The 17,655-nt window shown below is 40.7% G+C and overlaps 1 protein-coding gene across 2 annotated transcripts in view; it reads right to left on the reverse strand.

Moving 5' to 3' along the window:
* LOC117258751 (FERM domain-containing protein 4B) overlaps positions 1-12,436 on the reverse strand; it is a 35,019-nt gene extending 22,583 nt beyond the window's left edge. For both annotated transcript variants that reach the window (XM_033629876.2, XM_033629875.2), the window contains exon 1: positions 12,254-12,436. The gene's annotated coding sequence lies outside the window, so the exon portion shown is untranslated. The remainder of the gene's footprint in view (positions 1-12,253) is intronic.
* Positions 12,437-17,655: the final 5,219 nt, after the last annotated feature.

A 17,655-nucleotide genomic window follows, 5' to 3' on the forward strand; every position in this document is an offset into this window, starting at 1 on the left:
TCTCTAAGGCTCACTTTAGGCTGTAAGTGTGAAAGTTTAACCACAATTTATAAATCAATGGAACAAAACATGTACATATTTTTTCAACATACAATGCACATGACTGTATATATTTTCTATACAGTCATGTGCATTGTATGTTGAAAAAATATGTACAATCAGATATATGTACAGATATCTGGATATATTGAGACAAAAACAAAAAACCCTGAGCTGTCAGAATCTGTTTTATTGCAGGTCCAACATGTCTTCAGGTTATAAGGTTAAAGAAATCCTACATTTGCTTTTGATCAAATATCTCAGAAGGTCCAATCTGAACAGTTTCAATAACCAACCTGAGCGGAGGCCTTGGTGTTAAGCACTGACTGAAAAAACACTGACGTCATTAATGACAATAAAACCATTGTCCAAAGGATTTGTTGCCATGGCAACCAGTGGACGGATTTGAAGTTTCATTTGGAACCTTTTAACTTTTACTCTTTCATTCTCTCAGCCTGCACGCAGACTGTTTGAGTAAAGAAATATGCAGTGGTGGAGTGTAACCAAGTACATTTCTTCACATACTATACTTCTGCTATTACTCCTTATATCTACTCCATTACAGTTCAGTGGGAAGTACTCTGCTACATTCATTTGAGAGCTGCAGATTAGGATTTCACATACAGAATATATAAACAGTACATAAAATATGATGCTTTTCTACAGATTGAATGACTTCACAATATGTAAAGTTATTTAAATTAGTATCACCTCCACCCACTACAACATTAACATGCAGTTCAGACATGAATGCAAGCAAAGGATATTATATGTTGTATAACATCAACAGGCGGCTATTTCCTGCATAATGACGGCATTTACTTTTGATACTTCAGGTACGTTTTGTCACTTCCACACCAGTAAAATCTTGACAACAGGACTTTAACTTGAAATGACGCATTTTACACTGTTGATTTGCTATTTTTACTGAAGTAAAAGATCTGAGAACATCTTCAAACACTGATAATATCTTCATGGTGTCAAACTTTTTACCCTGTTCAGTAAAACGTTTTTGCATCAAGCTCCAGCCAGCATACAACCGTTCACAGCAGTAAACCACAAGCTCATATCAGATTCTGACTAAACTCTGCATCCATCCATTAAATCCAGTTCTCTGGTACTCATACCCACAAGATAAGAAGCAAATCGCGTTTGCTCGTGCGAGATCACTTTGACCACAATGCCCTTCAATGCTTCTCATCGCAGAATCAGCCAAGAGACACTGAAAGCACTGTTTGCTCGATAAATCAAAAAGCCAGTAAAAAAAAAAATGACAGATTGAGGTTAACCAGCTTCACAACAAAACCTGCTCACAAACTGCAAAAAAAGAGAAACACTTCCGATAGATCCAACATCCTCCTCATGTGACAGAATGAGGCTGATCACAAATTTGTAACACTGTGAGTGAACCCAGCAGCTGCTGTACCTGGTAAAGCTCTCCAGGGAGAGTGCAGGTGTGGATGCATCCCTGACTAGACTTCATCCTTTAACAAGAGTCTCCTCTTTGGACCCAGACCATGAAATTGTTAGCTTAGCAGCAGCAGCAGCAGACGATCAGGATTAACCGGCAACTTGTTCCATCCAGGTTATTGACTGAGCAGCCAGGCCTTCGCTATGAGCAGCAGCAGCGGTGGCGGCTTAGAGCCAGAAATCAACAGCTGACTGAATGAGGGCAGTCTGGGTCAGACTCCTGACCACACTTTGGGGTTTACAGCCTCTTAATATGAACAATTGGGGTCAGACAGGAAACACAAGGGGCCATTATGAGGTTGTTAAGCTTGGCTGTATCATCTGCCAAATTAAATGACACATTTTAGATGCTTACTTCACTTGTGTGCTTTTCTGTAGCTGAGTTGGTTTAAATCTGGATATCAGGTGTCTCTTAATTCCATTTCCTGTACGTTTTAACTGAGTGATTTAATAACAGAGGCACTAAAGTGATTGAAGCAAGTCAAAGAGGCTTTACTTTACAAACACTCTTCCTCTCATTTATTTACTTCTTTCACTACACTAATAAATGATTAAACAAATAGCCCTGCTTCCTGGATGGGACAGGACACACCCGGTCACTTCTTTAAATTACACCATGTGTAATGTTTTTAACAAGCACTTTATCAATTACAGCCTCTGAATAATGCGTCTTTCTTTCTTCACAGTCGTAAATTCTCTCTAATGATCTAAATTAAAGTGCACATTCGATAAATTCAATTAATGTGGAGTGGGGCTACTTGTGACAGTCACCAGGAGGATTATTATTACTACATTGATTTGAGCTTGATTTAGTTTTGACTGCATCATGGTGGGGTCACACAATGTGTCTCTGTACAAAGGATGACATGAGTCCACCCTGGTACAGTACAGTAAAGGCACCGGCCACTAGATGGTGCAGGGATGATTATTTTTATATGTGGAGAAGAAGTTCATTTGGAGGAAAATGGCCTCTGGAACAAGCATGTGCCACTGAGGAATATTCATAAGCAGTTATTAGCTCAGCAGAGTCAAATTCAGCTGGGATGACTGATACAGTATAGATGAAGAGAGTGGGAGGAGGAGTCATGATTTTTAGGAATCGACACTATTAATCATCTGAAAGCTATAATCACTACAAGACCTGCTATTTATATCTGACGGAGCAGCCCGGCAGCACTGACTAAACCAGCAGTTTCTCTGTCACAACACACAGAAGTCACCGCACAGGCTGTGATTTCAAACTGGTGGGTAATCACCAGTGCACACTGGCAACCAGGGCTGTAACTATGTGGCTGGGTGCTATATCAGTGTTACATATGACAAGAGACTAGATATCATCTTAGATCTTTTCTATCTATATATTGTATGTGTTGTCTTCTCCTGGTTTTAAATGCTGTGTTACAGTAAAGTAACTTTCTTAACTTACATACTAGAACAGCAGTCAACCCTAAAATAATAATAATGATAATAACAGACTTCATTTATTTGTATTTATTTATCTATTTTCTTGGTAGTAACTGAAAGAATGAGATCATGGATACATGCAGTCAAAATGAGTTTCCTCCACTGTGGCTGAGCTCAGCCTTAGAGATAGGGTGAGGAGCTCAGACATCCAGCAGGAGCTCGGAGTAGAGCCGCTGCTCCTTTGCGTCGAAAGGGGTCAGATGAGGTGGTTCAGGCATCTGATCAGGATGTTTCCTGGGCGCCTGGTGGTGTTCTGGGCACATCCCAATGGTAGGAGGCCCCGGGGCAGACCCAGAACACGCTGGTGCGATTATATATCTCATCTGGCCTGGGAACGCCTCAGGGTCCCCCACGAGGAGCCCTAATTTTCTCCATAACACTCAGCCCCATAGACTGTATAAAACAATGGATGTAGCTACTCTGATTTCACACAGTCAGCATTTTGGCCACTTTTTTTGCTGCCAGAGGTGACCATATTTGAATCTGACTCATAGACTGTTTCCACTCAAAGCAGTGACGTGCTCAATGATGCATAACTTTAAGCCTTAATGAAATGGAAAATTATCTATAGAGACGAAAATTGTTTTTGTACCAGGCTGTTCAAATAAAACACAAGAAGTTTGTGCTCTTTATTTTTGCTGTTAAGTCTGGCATTTTAACATGGAGGTCTATGGGGATTGACTTGGTTTTGGAGCCAGCCTCAAGTGGCCATTAAAGGAACTGCAGGATTTGGCACTTTGCATTGGCTTCATTTTTCAGCCCCGGAGGTTGCGGCTTGCTCAGCCGAAGCTGCAACTTTTAATCACAAATCAAGCGTCACAATATCGTGAATATCTTTATCACAATATGCTGGAGACCCAATTTGATATCTTCAAATAGCTTGCCTGGTCCAAAACTAAAAAATAACAAGTTTACACTCAAGTGTAAGACAAATAACAACAGCCAATCCTCACATTAGAGAACCTGGAAGCAGAAAATATACGGTGCATTGGCTTTAAAACTGTCAGTAGTTAATCAACTAGTTTATCTTACAACTTCTAAAAATCTAAACCTTCATCTGTCATCTCATGATGTTCACGGTGCAGCAGACAGCTCCACTTCATCAACCAGACAGGACCTATTCAGCCTCAATAAAAGGCCAGCCCCGGACCCTGTGGGGTGAAGACGAGCATCAAACCTTCATGTAAAAAAGACACGGAGGGAGGAGATGAAAGATCTGTCAGTCTTTGTGTTTGTCTCTCCGGAGACGCTGCAGGGTGCGGGTTTGGCTGTGGCCTGAGGTTGGCATATAGACAGCTTGTTATGTAGCATGCTATAGTGAAATTTCCCAGTGGAGACTTGAAGATACAGATGTGGCCTCCTTCAAAAAGAAACAAGGAATAACCATGTTCATTACAATAAGACACGACCTGGTGAGATGTAGAGATGTAAATCCATGTGAAAAAATTACCACTGTTAATTTTCATTTTATAAATTAACACCAAATAGAGCTTGAAAGTTGCACGATAAGCTAATGGGAGAATTCCGCTGTCTCCTGAGTAAACTGGCTGTCAGTGTTTAAAACATCACGCTGGTTAAATGTCATGTCCAGACTGCAGCCTGTCTTATCTCAGTTTCCCGTTTTCATGCATTATTGATGAAGGCTGGTATCACACACACACAAGTCAGTGTCTGCTCTCAATGCTTACATGTTCTTTTGAAGACGCCCACTGCAATCAGACAAAGCTGGAAGTGATCATCGTTTATACCTTCCCGAACGATTTTACTTCACATTTCTTGAGAAAACTTGAACAACAGTAGAGTATCTTGTGACTGGATTCACCCGTTAAGACAAAGACAAGAAGCCAAAGGACATCAAAATAAAACCTGTGAATTTGAGAGGCTACAAACAGACTGAATGCACTGGTGATAAAGGGCACCACAGTAATTTCTGTGCTTTAATTACATGAGATTTGTTCCTCTGTATTGTTATAACAATAGCTGTAGCTGACCTCTGACCCTGACTGGTAACACAGAGACCCTCATGATGAATGATGACTTCACTCAGCCCAGTCGCCAGAATAAAATGTATGAATAAAATTGTATGTTTCTGCAAACCATGAATGTTTCATTAGTAGATTTCATACGGTTCATATCAACATTTCTCAAGAGACGTATTTCAGTTTACATGTATATGAGCTGAGTTTCTTATCAGGAGGAGGAAGGGATGGTGGTTGGCTTGGGACCTAGGTGAGATGGCTGCCAAGCTGCGTGCCACTGTTCGAGACCTGTGACATTTCCAGTCGTGTTTGTGGCGATAAAACCTGATATTTTTAAAAGGACGTCAGGACATTTCCAGAAATGTTTGTGGCAATGAAACATGGTATTTTAAACGAGATATTGGGACATTTTCAGGCAAGTTTGTGGTTACTAAACAGGTGATTTTTAACAGGACATCTGGACACTTCCAGTCATGTTTGCTATGCATCGACAATATCCAGTTCTTTTTAATGAGACATTTCCAGCTATGTTTGTGGCTACAACAGCTGTTATTTTTAAGATGATGTCGGGACATTTTTAGCCGTGTTTGTGGCAACAAAATATAATTCTTAACGTGATGTTGTGACATTTCCAGCCATATTTGCATAGAACATATCTGGTATTTTTTAACTAGGCTTTAGGACATTTCCAGCCATGTTTGTGGCAACAAAACCATGATATTTACCTTGACGCTGGGACATTTCCAGCCACGTTTGTGGCAACAAAACCGGGCAATTTTAATGAGACGCAATATTTGCAGCCATGTTTGAGGTGGCAGAACTAGGTATTTTTAATGAGATGTTGAGAAATTTGAGAAATTGAGACGTTGAGAAATTTCCAGCCTTGTTTGTGACCAAAACAGGCATTTTTAACAAGAAATTGGGACATTTCTGGCTGTGTTTGCATAGACCATAGCTGGTCTTTCTTAAGTAGACTTTGGGACATTTCCAGCCATGTTTGTAGCTACAACAGCTGGTATTTTTAAGATGATGTCAGGACATTTTTAGCTGTGTTTGTGGCAACAAAACAATGATATTTACATTGATGCTGGGACATTTCCAGCCATGTTTGAGGCGACAAAACTAGGTATTTTTTACAAAATGTCGGGACATTTTCAGCCACATTTGTGCCAACAACAATTGGCAATTTTATCGAGACAACGCAATATTTGCAGCCATGTTTGAGGTGACAGAACTAGGTATTTTTAATGATTTCTGGCTGTTTGTGGCTGCAAAACTGGGTATTTTAAGCTAAAACATGATGTTTTCCTAACCCTAAACAAGTGTTCTTTGCACCTAACCATAAGCACACATTAACCACAGCGCTATCACAACATGAAGTTAAAAAACTGAAAGGTAAGGAAACGTTTCTGTTCATATAAAACAAGCTTTACATAACCGTGGTTTGCAAAATTATCCAATGCCAACAATATTCTGCCGATTGGGTTGCTTCACTACATTGATTGTATTTTTTAATCATATTTTATTGTGAAATAAGTGATATCAGCATTTTGTTTTTGGTCTTAAATTATGGCAAGAAAGTCCGAGCTCTCCTTCAGAAATCCCACTGACAAGATGGCTTATTAGTAAGCGTATTGGCAGCGCAATAATAATAAATAAAACACCAAAGCCAGCACTACTCTGCACAGTCTGAGCACACAGCCCTGGCTACAGGAGCTGTGAGCTGAAGGAAACAGCACAGGATTATCTGAAACCTCATCTGATAGCTCATCATGACTCATGTTGTCAGCGGTCAAAAGGTATCTGTCTAGCATCATCTCCCAAAGAGAACCAGTCTGGCTGTTTGTGATATCCGGGAAATTCAAGAACACAATGAGGCTCAGGATATTATGGAGAAATTAGAACCTGGGAGAAATATAATTTTTTTTTTTTTTTTTATAACACTGTATCCCTGTAGTACAAGAAGGGTGGGCTGCATCACAGCAGAGTGATTCATGTGAATGACATCATCATGCAGTCAGAGTAAGTTCCTATTCTCACCTCGAAGAGGACGTCTAGAAAAGCAGTAGGACGTTGTGATATATTTTCTGATGTCTGTCCTACAACTGCAAGTAGCAACATAGAGCACTTTATTTTATTAGAAGCTTCAGTGACAGTAGCGGTCAAATCTGCTTGCATCAGTCTCTGTAGGATCATAATGCTAGCAGCAGAAAAACATAATAAAAATAAAAATATTCATGTATAGATGTACAACATATATTATAAGATTAAAGTTCCCATCATCCTGTGCTTTCTCCAGAGCTGCTTAATGCTTAAAGACACAGTTTCAGCTGCTGTTGTAAGAACTGACCTTGAGCGTTTGTGACAGTGTTTAAAAAAAGCAACATAATCAAAGAGAGGGGAAAAGGTGTTTGCTTTTCATTTATGCTGATAAAACATGACTTGAACACTGCTCAGTGTCTGTTAAAACCCAATAAACCTGTAATAATATAGGCAAAGAAATTTAAAATGTTCATGTGACCCAGATCAAAACACCAGAACAAAGTTTCTCTATAAGTTCTCTAAAGAACAAAAGCCATGCTAACATGTCTGAGGCTGTACTTAGACACAGTGCTGCTTACATCAGAAAGCTAACATGCTCACAGTGACAACATATTCTCGTTTGGCAGGTATAATGTTTACCATGTTCACCACCTCAGTTTAGCATGTTAGCAAAACAAAGTGTACCTGAAGCTGATGAGAATGTCATTTAGTGTTTGCCCAAAGCCACTTACAGCTGAGTCAAAACTCCGCAGGAGCAAGAGATAGATCTCATCAAAAGGAGTTAAGGAGCTGAATGTGCTCAGCAATTCATGTGAATCTGCCAGTTGTGTTACTGTTATTCTGTATGCAAATTCTAGACTTTGGTCTGAAGATGAAAAGCTCATGAGGTTTCCAAAAGTAGCTCAAGGGGTTCATCATCTGGGGAAAGTAAATGTGTTTGTTGGGTTATCTTGGGTTTAAACCAAAGGATCTAACATTTAGAAACATTTTAAAAACAAAAGGATCCAACATTTTAAATTTAACTGACATTATCCATCCATTCATTTTCTGTAACCACCTATTCTATTCAGGCTCACAGGGGGAACTGTAGCCTATCCCAGCTGACATTGGACAACAGGCGGGGTACGCCCTGGACGGGTCGCCAGACGATAACAGGGCTGACTCATAGAGAGAGACAAAAGAAATTCTAAGTGCATGCAAATCTCCCAACTTGTCAAATATCACTGTTTGGTCAGTGGACTGTCATGTCTGCATATGACGCGCTAGGTGTCCTGGGTGCGTCTGTTGTTGACATTCCTAGACGGCATGTCAATTTACGGCTGTTACATACATCGTGCTCCTTAAACTTAGAACATCGGTAAAACACCTCGTATTTAGGTTTATTTCCTTGTGCAACAAATGCAGGTGGTTCGGTTTAGACAACACAAGTACATGGGTACGTTTAGAAAAAATTATCATGGTTTGGCTCAACATTGATACAGGAAGTGAACACCAGGCTCCTGGGTGAAAGTCCAGTGGTTGTGGGACCTGCCTCTTAGGGACTTTTCAGCTTCTTAAACTACATTGTTATCAAGCGGCATTTCAAACTGACACCGCCATATCATACCACTGCAAAAGGATGCCTTTTTTTGTTGGTGTCTGACGCCGAAATCACTGACCAAGTGGCGGTACTTGATGACGGCAGAATAAGAATGGGTTGCAAAAGCCCACAGTGACATAGGGAAAACATGCAACTCCACACATAAGGGCCCCAAACGGCTGGCAGGTTTGAACCCAGAACCCCCTTGCTATGAGGCGACAATGCTAACCACTGCGCTGCCCATCTGTTGTGTTTATATATTTATTCCTAGATCCAAGATACATGTGTTTCTTTAAACAGTCTATAGGAACAGACTGATTCATTCATTGATCAGACTTCTTGCAGTTTAAGATGCTTGTGCTGCAGATACTCTAAAAGCTCCAACCTGTCATACTGTGGCATCTCAGTGCAGATTGAATAAAAGCACACAACAGAGTAGAGGATTCAAAACACACAGACAAGTCTAAAAGCAATCATGAGAGCTTTTCCACCAGTTGCCTTCCTTCTGTCCCCGCTGACACTCCTGAAATCACAAACTGCAGTTTCATTACAGAGAACTGCAGTGACTTTCTGCAGAGCTCAGGGACGAGGCACTGAGGCACGAACGCGAATGGGTGGAGAAAATGGAACATGACCAAATTTCAAGATCTGGACGAAGACCCAGAGTGTCCGCAGCCCACTGAAAATAATCATATAATAGCAATACTGAGGGGTATAATCAAGTTATGTCTTTGGCTTAACTGATCAGCGGACATGTTGAAAGTTGTAATCCCAAAATCCTCACCTGCCAGTCTGTTTCACCTCAGAGATACTGCTCAGCTCTCATCTTATTATATATATCAGATTTATTCCCTCTGTGGGAAGTGTATGAATACAAGATTACTTGCCTGTCCAAAAATAGATCTCCCTCTCTGTCTTTAGCACATTTCTCAGAAAGTCTCAGGAGGCTTTGATTCCTAAATGAACGGTTGCCAGCTGAGTGCTGAGACATTTCTCAGCAGCATCAAATGGAGAAGAGAGGAGCATCTCAGCCTCTTTAAACTGACAAACAACAGAGGAGGTTCATGAAACAAATATCAAAAGCTGTGTGCTTAGTTCTGACTGGTTCTGTTTCATGAATTAAAGGAACAGTATGAAAGATTTAGGGGGGTTTAGTGGCATCTAGCAGTGAGGACTGCATATTGCAGCCAGCTGAAACTTCTGGTTAGGATTCCATCAGTGTTCATTGTTCAGGAGGTTTTTACCAGGAGCCGAATTATCTATAGAGGTCTCTTCCTCTCCAAAACAAACAGATCAAGTGATTTAAACTGGTAAAAACATTGAATTAAGCAGCTTCACATTACAAATCAGTGTTTCTCTGATGCTTTTGGCATGTCAAAGACTGTCTAGTAGCCCGGCACCTGCTAATGAGTGCTCACCTTATGTCTGATCCATACATTCTGGAGGTTTTTACCAGGAGCTGAATTACCCACAGAGGTCTCCTTCTCTCCAAAACAAATAGATTTGGTGATTAAAGCCAGCAAAAACACTGAATAAAGCAGTTTCACGTTACAAATCAGTGTTTATACGATGCTGTTTGGCATCTCAGAGACTAGCCTAGCACCTGCTAATCTGTGCTAGCCTTTTTTCTCTGATAACTTAGGATCCAGACATTTCAGAGGTTTGTCCTGGGAGCCGAATTATCTGCAGAGGTCTCTACCTCTCCAACACAAACTGATTTGGTGATTTAAACAGGTATAATCACTGAATAAAACAGTTTCACATTACAAATCAGTGTTTCTTCAATGCTGTTTGGTATGTCAGAGATAGGCCACTAGCCTTACACCTGTTAATCTGTGGTAGCCTTTTCTAATTTTAGATCCAGATGTTTCTGAGGTTTTTACCAGGAGAAGAAAACAAACTGTTTTGGTCATTTAAACCGGTAAAAACACTGAATAAAGCAGGTTCATGTTACAAATCAGTGTTTATTCTATGCTGTTTGGCATGTCAGAGACTAGCCTAGCACCTGCTAATCCGTGCTTGCCTTTTTTCTCTGATAATTTATGATCCATACATTCAGGAGGTTTTTATCGGGAGCCAAATTATCTGCAGAGGTCTCCTTCTCTCCAACACAAACTGATTTGGTGATTTAAATAGGTAAAAACACTGAATAAAGCAGTTTCATGTGTCAAATCTGTGTTTATTCAATGCTGTTTGGCATGTCAGAGACAGGCCACTAGCCTAACACCTGCTAATGTGTGCTAGCCTTTTTTTCTCTGATAACTTTAGATCCAGACAATTTGGAGGTTCTTACCGGGAGCCGAAAACAAACTCTTTTGGTTATTTAAACCGGTAAAAACACTGAATAAAGGAATTTCACATCAAAAAAAGTCAGTGTATTTCTGTTGCTTGCGATGGGGAGGGGCTGTGTTTGGTTTGTCTGTTCTGGGCTACTGTAGAAACATGGCAGTGCAACATGGCAGACTCCATAGACGAGGACCTGCTTCCTATATAGATATATGCGGCTCATTCTAAGGTAATGAAAACACAATGATTCCTATTTTCAGGTGATTACACATACATTATAGAAAACATACTGATAATATTATATTCCATTTTTGCCAAAATATTCCCCCTAAATCCTACACACTGGACCTTTAAAGGAGTAAACCAGAACTTCATTGACCCTTTAAAAGAGTCTGTCAGATACTGACCCCACATCGCTGACAGGTGTGATTTAAGACACAGGACATCCTCTCCAACAAATAGGAAGAGCGGCAAAGTTTCACGCTGGACAAGTGTGTCATAAAGACAGCAACAATTCCTGTTTACAGCGCCTGAGGCTTTAAATACACACGTACACGCGTCTCTTCCTTCAACTCTGAGATAACATCAGCAGGTCAGTGTCGACCTTAGTGGTGCTCATCCTTATTTTTACCAGTGGAGTAAGAATAGACACCAAGAACAATGAATTTAAAAGTAAAATGAGGTGACATGAGGCCCGTCTGCACCAAAACTATAACTAATGTCCTTGTAAGACATGGGTAAATATGCCTAATCGTTACCATGGTCACAAATCACACATGCTTCTAAATGAAAACGCTAATTATGCACACAAAAAAAACATAAAAATGTGGAATGATAATCAATGCTTTGGACATGCATGATTCACAGTGCTGCAGAAGGGTAAAATGATGATTCATCCAGCTTTTTTTTTTAATATTCACCAAGTCACATAAACCTAAATCAATGTACAGCCTTGCCTCTCCATGTTAGACAATCAATCCAGTCACATAGCTCATAAACTACTTTTTATTTTACTTAAACAATCTGATATTAGCACCCCATGCCCACTACACACAGTAGTATTGTCCACACAGCATCCTATTAGGAGACCAGCCCACCTCAGGGCCAGTTTCCACTGTGCAGGGAGAACAATGAATGTGCTACTGTGGGCTACTGTACTGTATATGGGTGGTTACCACCTGAGCCCCATGACTAAGACAGATGTGTCAAATCAAAACCACACTCCTCCTTGTATTACTCATGAAACAGCCGCAGCACAGAGCCAAACCCATGCTGGTGTAATTCTCATTGATGCTCCCTCTCCCCGGATCACATGCGCCCATGACTCGGGTCTACTTTGTCTCCTCACAGCTCATTCACTGAATCTACTCCATCCCATCATGTATCGCCTTACCTTGGCGCTCCTTATATCCCCTCTTCGGTATCGATAAGGTATAGCTTCCCCTGCATATTGATCGCTCAGCTTTCTCCCCAGCTGCCTTTGCCGGGGAGTGGAGCCGCCGTGCAGCCGCTGTCCATGTTCATCCTTCGGTACTACTGTAGCTCACACACTCGCCTCGTATTGAGCCACACTCACCACGCCTTCACCCGCCGGCTATTATGTGAACAAGCCCCGCATCCCCTCCCTCCTTCCCTCCTTCCCTCCTTCCCTCGCTCCCTCCCTCCCTCTGCCTCTCATCCAGCAGCTGCCGGCCGGCCTGATTCACACTCAGTCCTCATAATAATGAGGTGTGATGGCCTGAAGGCTGGGTTTCTGTGTGTCGCATCCCTATGTCTGTATAATATTAAACTTCATATGTAGCCTACATATTACCGCATCTATGAATTTTCATTCGCTTTATGAGAAGCCTTAAAGCAAAGTATCTAATCCCCGTTTATTCTGACCAGTAATGACCTTAAAGGGGAGCACCGCCTAAAATAAGAATTCCAATATGTTACTTCCATGGCCTAGGAAAGTTTAATCAGTATTTGTGAACATGTGCTACTCTATCTCAAAGCCAGAAACAGGAAAAGTGAGTCTCAACCTTGTGATGTCATAGGGTAGGACTGTACACTTCATTTACCAGAAGTCAGAGGTCAGAGCTGGGAATGAGGTCACACGAGCCCTGTCTCACTCCGAAGTCGACCAACATGGCTACTGATTTTGAAACTGCTATGGTAAATGTGTTGAATGAACTGGAATGTACATTTTCTTTAAAAGCAGAACAAACCGCTGCACTGAAAGCTTTTATTAAAAAAAAAGGATGTGTTTGCAGTCCTTCCTATGGGGTTTGGTAAAAGTTTAATTTGCCAACTGGCTCCGTTGATCGGGAAAAAGATGGGACTCTGAAAACCCAGTGGCCATTGTTGTTTCTCCACTAGTTGCTCTCATGGAGGAGCAGGTCAGGGAAGCGACCAAGCTGGAAATCACAGCCATGCGAGTCCACAGTGAGGAGGAAACCCGCAAAGACGGCAACACTCTTTCCCAGACATCATCACAGCTCATCTCTGCTGCAGCTTGCTGGTCTGTTTACAGTGGCGTTGTGCTAGCCTACGTCACATGTTTCGTTTACTGTGATTGGTTTTCTGTCTTTCCAATTGCGTGAAGGGGCACTTTGAGTGACAGGCTAGTGACTTGCAGCGACAGAAACCAATGAAAAAAGCCATCCTTTAACGTCAGCATTATACGCGGCAGGTTGTTGTTATAGTCCAACACCCAGCGGCATGAGGGGGGAACGCCACGGGACAAGGACAAAAGTTAAAGTGGCAAAAGTCCGATTGGGGCAGGCGGGAGGGGTGGTGGATGGGGCTAACAAACAATGACTTTCACCCAACAGCCAACGCACCCAGGGTACCTTGCACGTCCTACCTGGACATGGAAAGTCCATGACCAAAAGTCAATATGTGATGAGGTCAGAGTGAGAATGTGTTGGAGAAATAAGTCTCAAACTTGTGATGTCATAGAATAGGATGATGCATTCAGTTTACCTTAGAAGTCAGAGGTCGGAGGTGGGAATGATGTCACACCCAAGCTGATTGCATTACAGTGAAACAAGTCAGAAAATAAAGATGTTGTTAGCCATACCAGTTGATAACATCATTGTTACCTCTCTCAGGGTGCTTTCACACCTGCCCTTCTTGGTTCGGTTCAGCCAAACTCAAGTCCGTTTGCCCTCTAAGTGCGGTTCATTTGGGCAGGTATGAACACAGCAATCACACTCAGGTGTGCACCACAACAACCGGACGAGACCTTCTTGAAGAGGTGGTCTCAGTCCGGCTACAAACAAACTGTGGTGCAGTTTGTTTGTGGTGAGAACGTGTTCCGACCTGGATCTGAACCAACTGCAGTCGCATGATGCATTGTTTGGTTTAAACATGAGCATGTTACAGTCCTGGAGGATTATTAATGTGCACCTCCTCCTGTACTGCCTTAATATGCACATTCAGCACATCCAATGCATCAAAATATTGTTTTCTAGTTGGAGCCGTGCCTCGTTTTCAAACTGTATGGTTTGACTAAAATGAACAATGACAGCAATATAGTCCACGATGAGCAGCGCTAAAATCAACCTGTGTAGTTGTCCCTCCATTGTGACATTAGAAAGTGTCACATTTATCTTTTTTTTCTATCTTTTTTCTTTATCGTTTTGTTTACTTCCTGGATTTTTCACGCATTGAAATTCTGACCAATCAAGAGCAGCTTTCTTGCGCAAGACATTTGATCTGGTCCACTTGTAAATGCTGCAGTGAGAACACGAACCAACTCTAGGCAATTATACACCTTTGTCACAAAATTAGTCCCAAAGCAAGACAACTCTAGGTCTGAAAGCATCTCAGTGACAGCTTACAGGCCCCAAACCGTAGCTGGGAACACGCTGGTTTATTTGCATTAATTTAGCTTGACTTGTTATTAGCTGGTAACTAGCCTCTAGCCTCTCACTCTGCAGAAGGAAGGATGGCGAGGCGTTCAGGTGCAGTTCACTAACAATGGCTTTATTACAGTGCTCACCACAAAACAATAAACATGGCCTTCTCATGAGGCTGAACAGTAACCCCGAGCTTATCTAGACACTTACTTCTACTGCTATCATCACTCTTACCACATGGGGTCTTCATCATGACACACCCGAGAGAGAGAGCTGCTTCCCTCCACATACTACCAAGCACATGTCACACACTCACAGGTTACCCACAAAAAAAATCGGACTTCCTGGTACAAATGGAACGCACCAAAAGTCTAGAGCCTCTCCATAGACAATAAATGGGAGAATGATTTTGTGGATCCACAGCAAGTTTTTCTGTTTTTTTAAACCCAGATAAGCTCATTATATTGTGGTGTTGTCAGTTGTGTAACAGTAAATGTACCCATATATTCAGAACATTCTCCTTGGTGCTCTCAGTGTCATCTGTAACATCTTTCACCATTCATTGTCTATGGAGCAGCTCCAGTTTTTACACCCTGTGACATCACAAATTTGAGTCTTCGCACTCTGGTTTTTGGATTTAGGAGAGTTGCTCATGTTTACTTGTATTTTCAGACTTTCTTAGATCATAGAAGTAACATGTTTGGATTTTTAAAATGGGTGTAGTTCCCCTTTAAGTTATTTAATTTTAGTCTGTGGCAATATCACCAAAATTCTTACAATATTCATGCAGGGGCACATTATGTCTGTTGCACTCAGTATTACATTTCTGGAGTCTTTATTGTACCATATCAGTTTATTGTTTATTAATATGCTAATTAGTTGTTTCCATGACAACAACTATTCCCACGTCCTGGCTTCATTTAAAATTATCACTGTATAATCAACAAATGATTACATTACACCCAACCCAATCAAATTAGGCCTATCAAAAACAAATATGGGCCATGACAAACAAATAGAAAACATGTCAGTAATTAAATAACAATGATAAATTAGGTAAAGCTTTAGATGACAGCGTGTAAACCACTGTGTAGGTAATTATTAAGTGTATACAGGGTCAATAAAATACTTATCAGGTACCTGTAATCACTGTAAGTACAAAAAAAGAGGTCAGGGTTTGGTAAGAAGGAGGTAAAAACTTTGTGTTTAAGAAGGACCAAGATATTACTGACACTGTCCATATCTTTTAAATTACTGATTATCTATTTAATAATTACAGGGTAGTATTATTACAGTTTGTCAAGGCAGGAACAATGTGCTAACAGTGTTTATACTGAATGAAATATCAATATCAATATATATATAATTATTATTTACCTTTTTCAGAACGATAATATGTTTACAAAATGATTTTGGGAAACTGCATGTAACATTTTCTTTCATAAGTTAAGTTATGTGTTTTAAATAGTTAAACAGGCCTACAGCTGAGTTTAATTGCAGTATCTACTTTGTCTTCTTTTAAGTCACAGACCTCGTTTGTACCTTGTAATTATTCAATATGTACTAGTTATTAAAAATGTATAGCTCTAGGTCCTAAATGTTTTTTTACCCTGCTGTTTTTCACTGCATTAGTCTTTGGCTGAACTACCATACATGGCTGGATTACTGAATGGGTCTACTGGGGACAGGCCCAGGGTCCCAGACTTTCAGGGCCCCCCTCAACAAGACAGAAAATGACCTCAAAAAGACACAAAATGACTTCAGCGAGACACAAAATGACCTCAAAGAAACACTAAATGACTTCAACGAGACACTAAATGACTTCAATGAGACACTAAATGACTTCAACGAGACACAAAATGACCACAAAGAAACACAAAATGACCACAAAGAGACACTAAATGACCACAAAGAGACACTAAATGACTTCAACGAGACACAAAATGACCTCAAAGAGACACAAAATCACCACAAAGAGACACATAATGAACTCGGAGAGACAAAAAATGACCTCAAAGAGACACAAAATGATAACAAAGAGACACTAAATGACCTCAAAGAGACACAAAATGATCACAAAGAGACACTAAATGACCTCAAAGAGACACAAAATGACACAAAGAGACACATAATGAACTCAGAGAGACAAAAAATGACCTCAAAGAGACAGAAAATGATCACAGAGACACATAATGACCACAAAGAGACACTAAATCACCTCAAAGAGACACAAAATGACTAGAAAGAGTCACTTAATGACCTCAAAGAGACATAAAACACAGAAAGATGCTTAAACACTACAAAGAGCCAGAAATAACTACAAGGATACACAAGATGATCTCAAAGGGGCACAAAATGACTACAAGGAGACCGAAAACAGCCACAAGGAGATACAAAATTAACTCAAAGAGAAACAACATGAGCTCACAGAGACACAAAACCACAAAAAGATGCATAACAACTACAAAGAGACACAAAACACCGAGCAAAAGAGGCAAACCCACCACAAAGTTTGTGTGTTTTGCTCCTACTGTATGTAACAGAGGTGTTTGGGCCTTTTGCATACCTGCGCCTGTTGTCTCATAATCCACCCATGATATCATAATGTGGTGTCTCCTCACCTGCCGTGTTCAATAACTGTGGGCACTTTCAGAAAATAATAGTATGTTTTACAGTACAACTGTGGTATTGTGACACCTTTCCTTTTACATATTTATTAAGAGGGTTCTGTCTTTTAGTAAAAATGACTGAAGGGGATTCCTGGCAGTGCAGCTAACAGGTTTTTTATGTATGTTTTAGTCTGCTTTGATGCACTTTGTTTGCACAAAGGATTTTTCCCCCTGACTTCCTTTGACCTGCAGCAATAAAACAGGATCTACGTGATAAAAACACGAGCTGCTGAGGAGGATGTATTTAGCATGTGAGATAACTGACAAAACACAGGAACCAG

This window comes from Epinephelus lanceolatus, chromosome 8 (assembly GCF_041903045.1).
Source record: "Epinephelus lanceolatus isolate andai-2023 chromosome 8, ASM4190304v1, whole genome shotgun sequence".
In the NCBI taxonomy this organism is placed as follows: Eukaryota; Metazoa; Chordata; class Actinopteri; order Perciformes; family Serranidae; genus Epinephelus; species Epinephelus lanceolatus.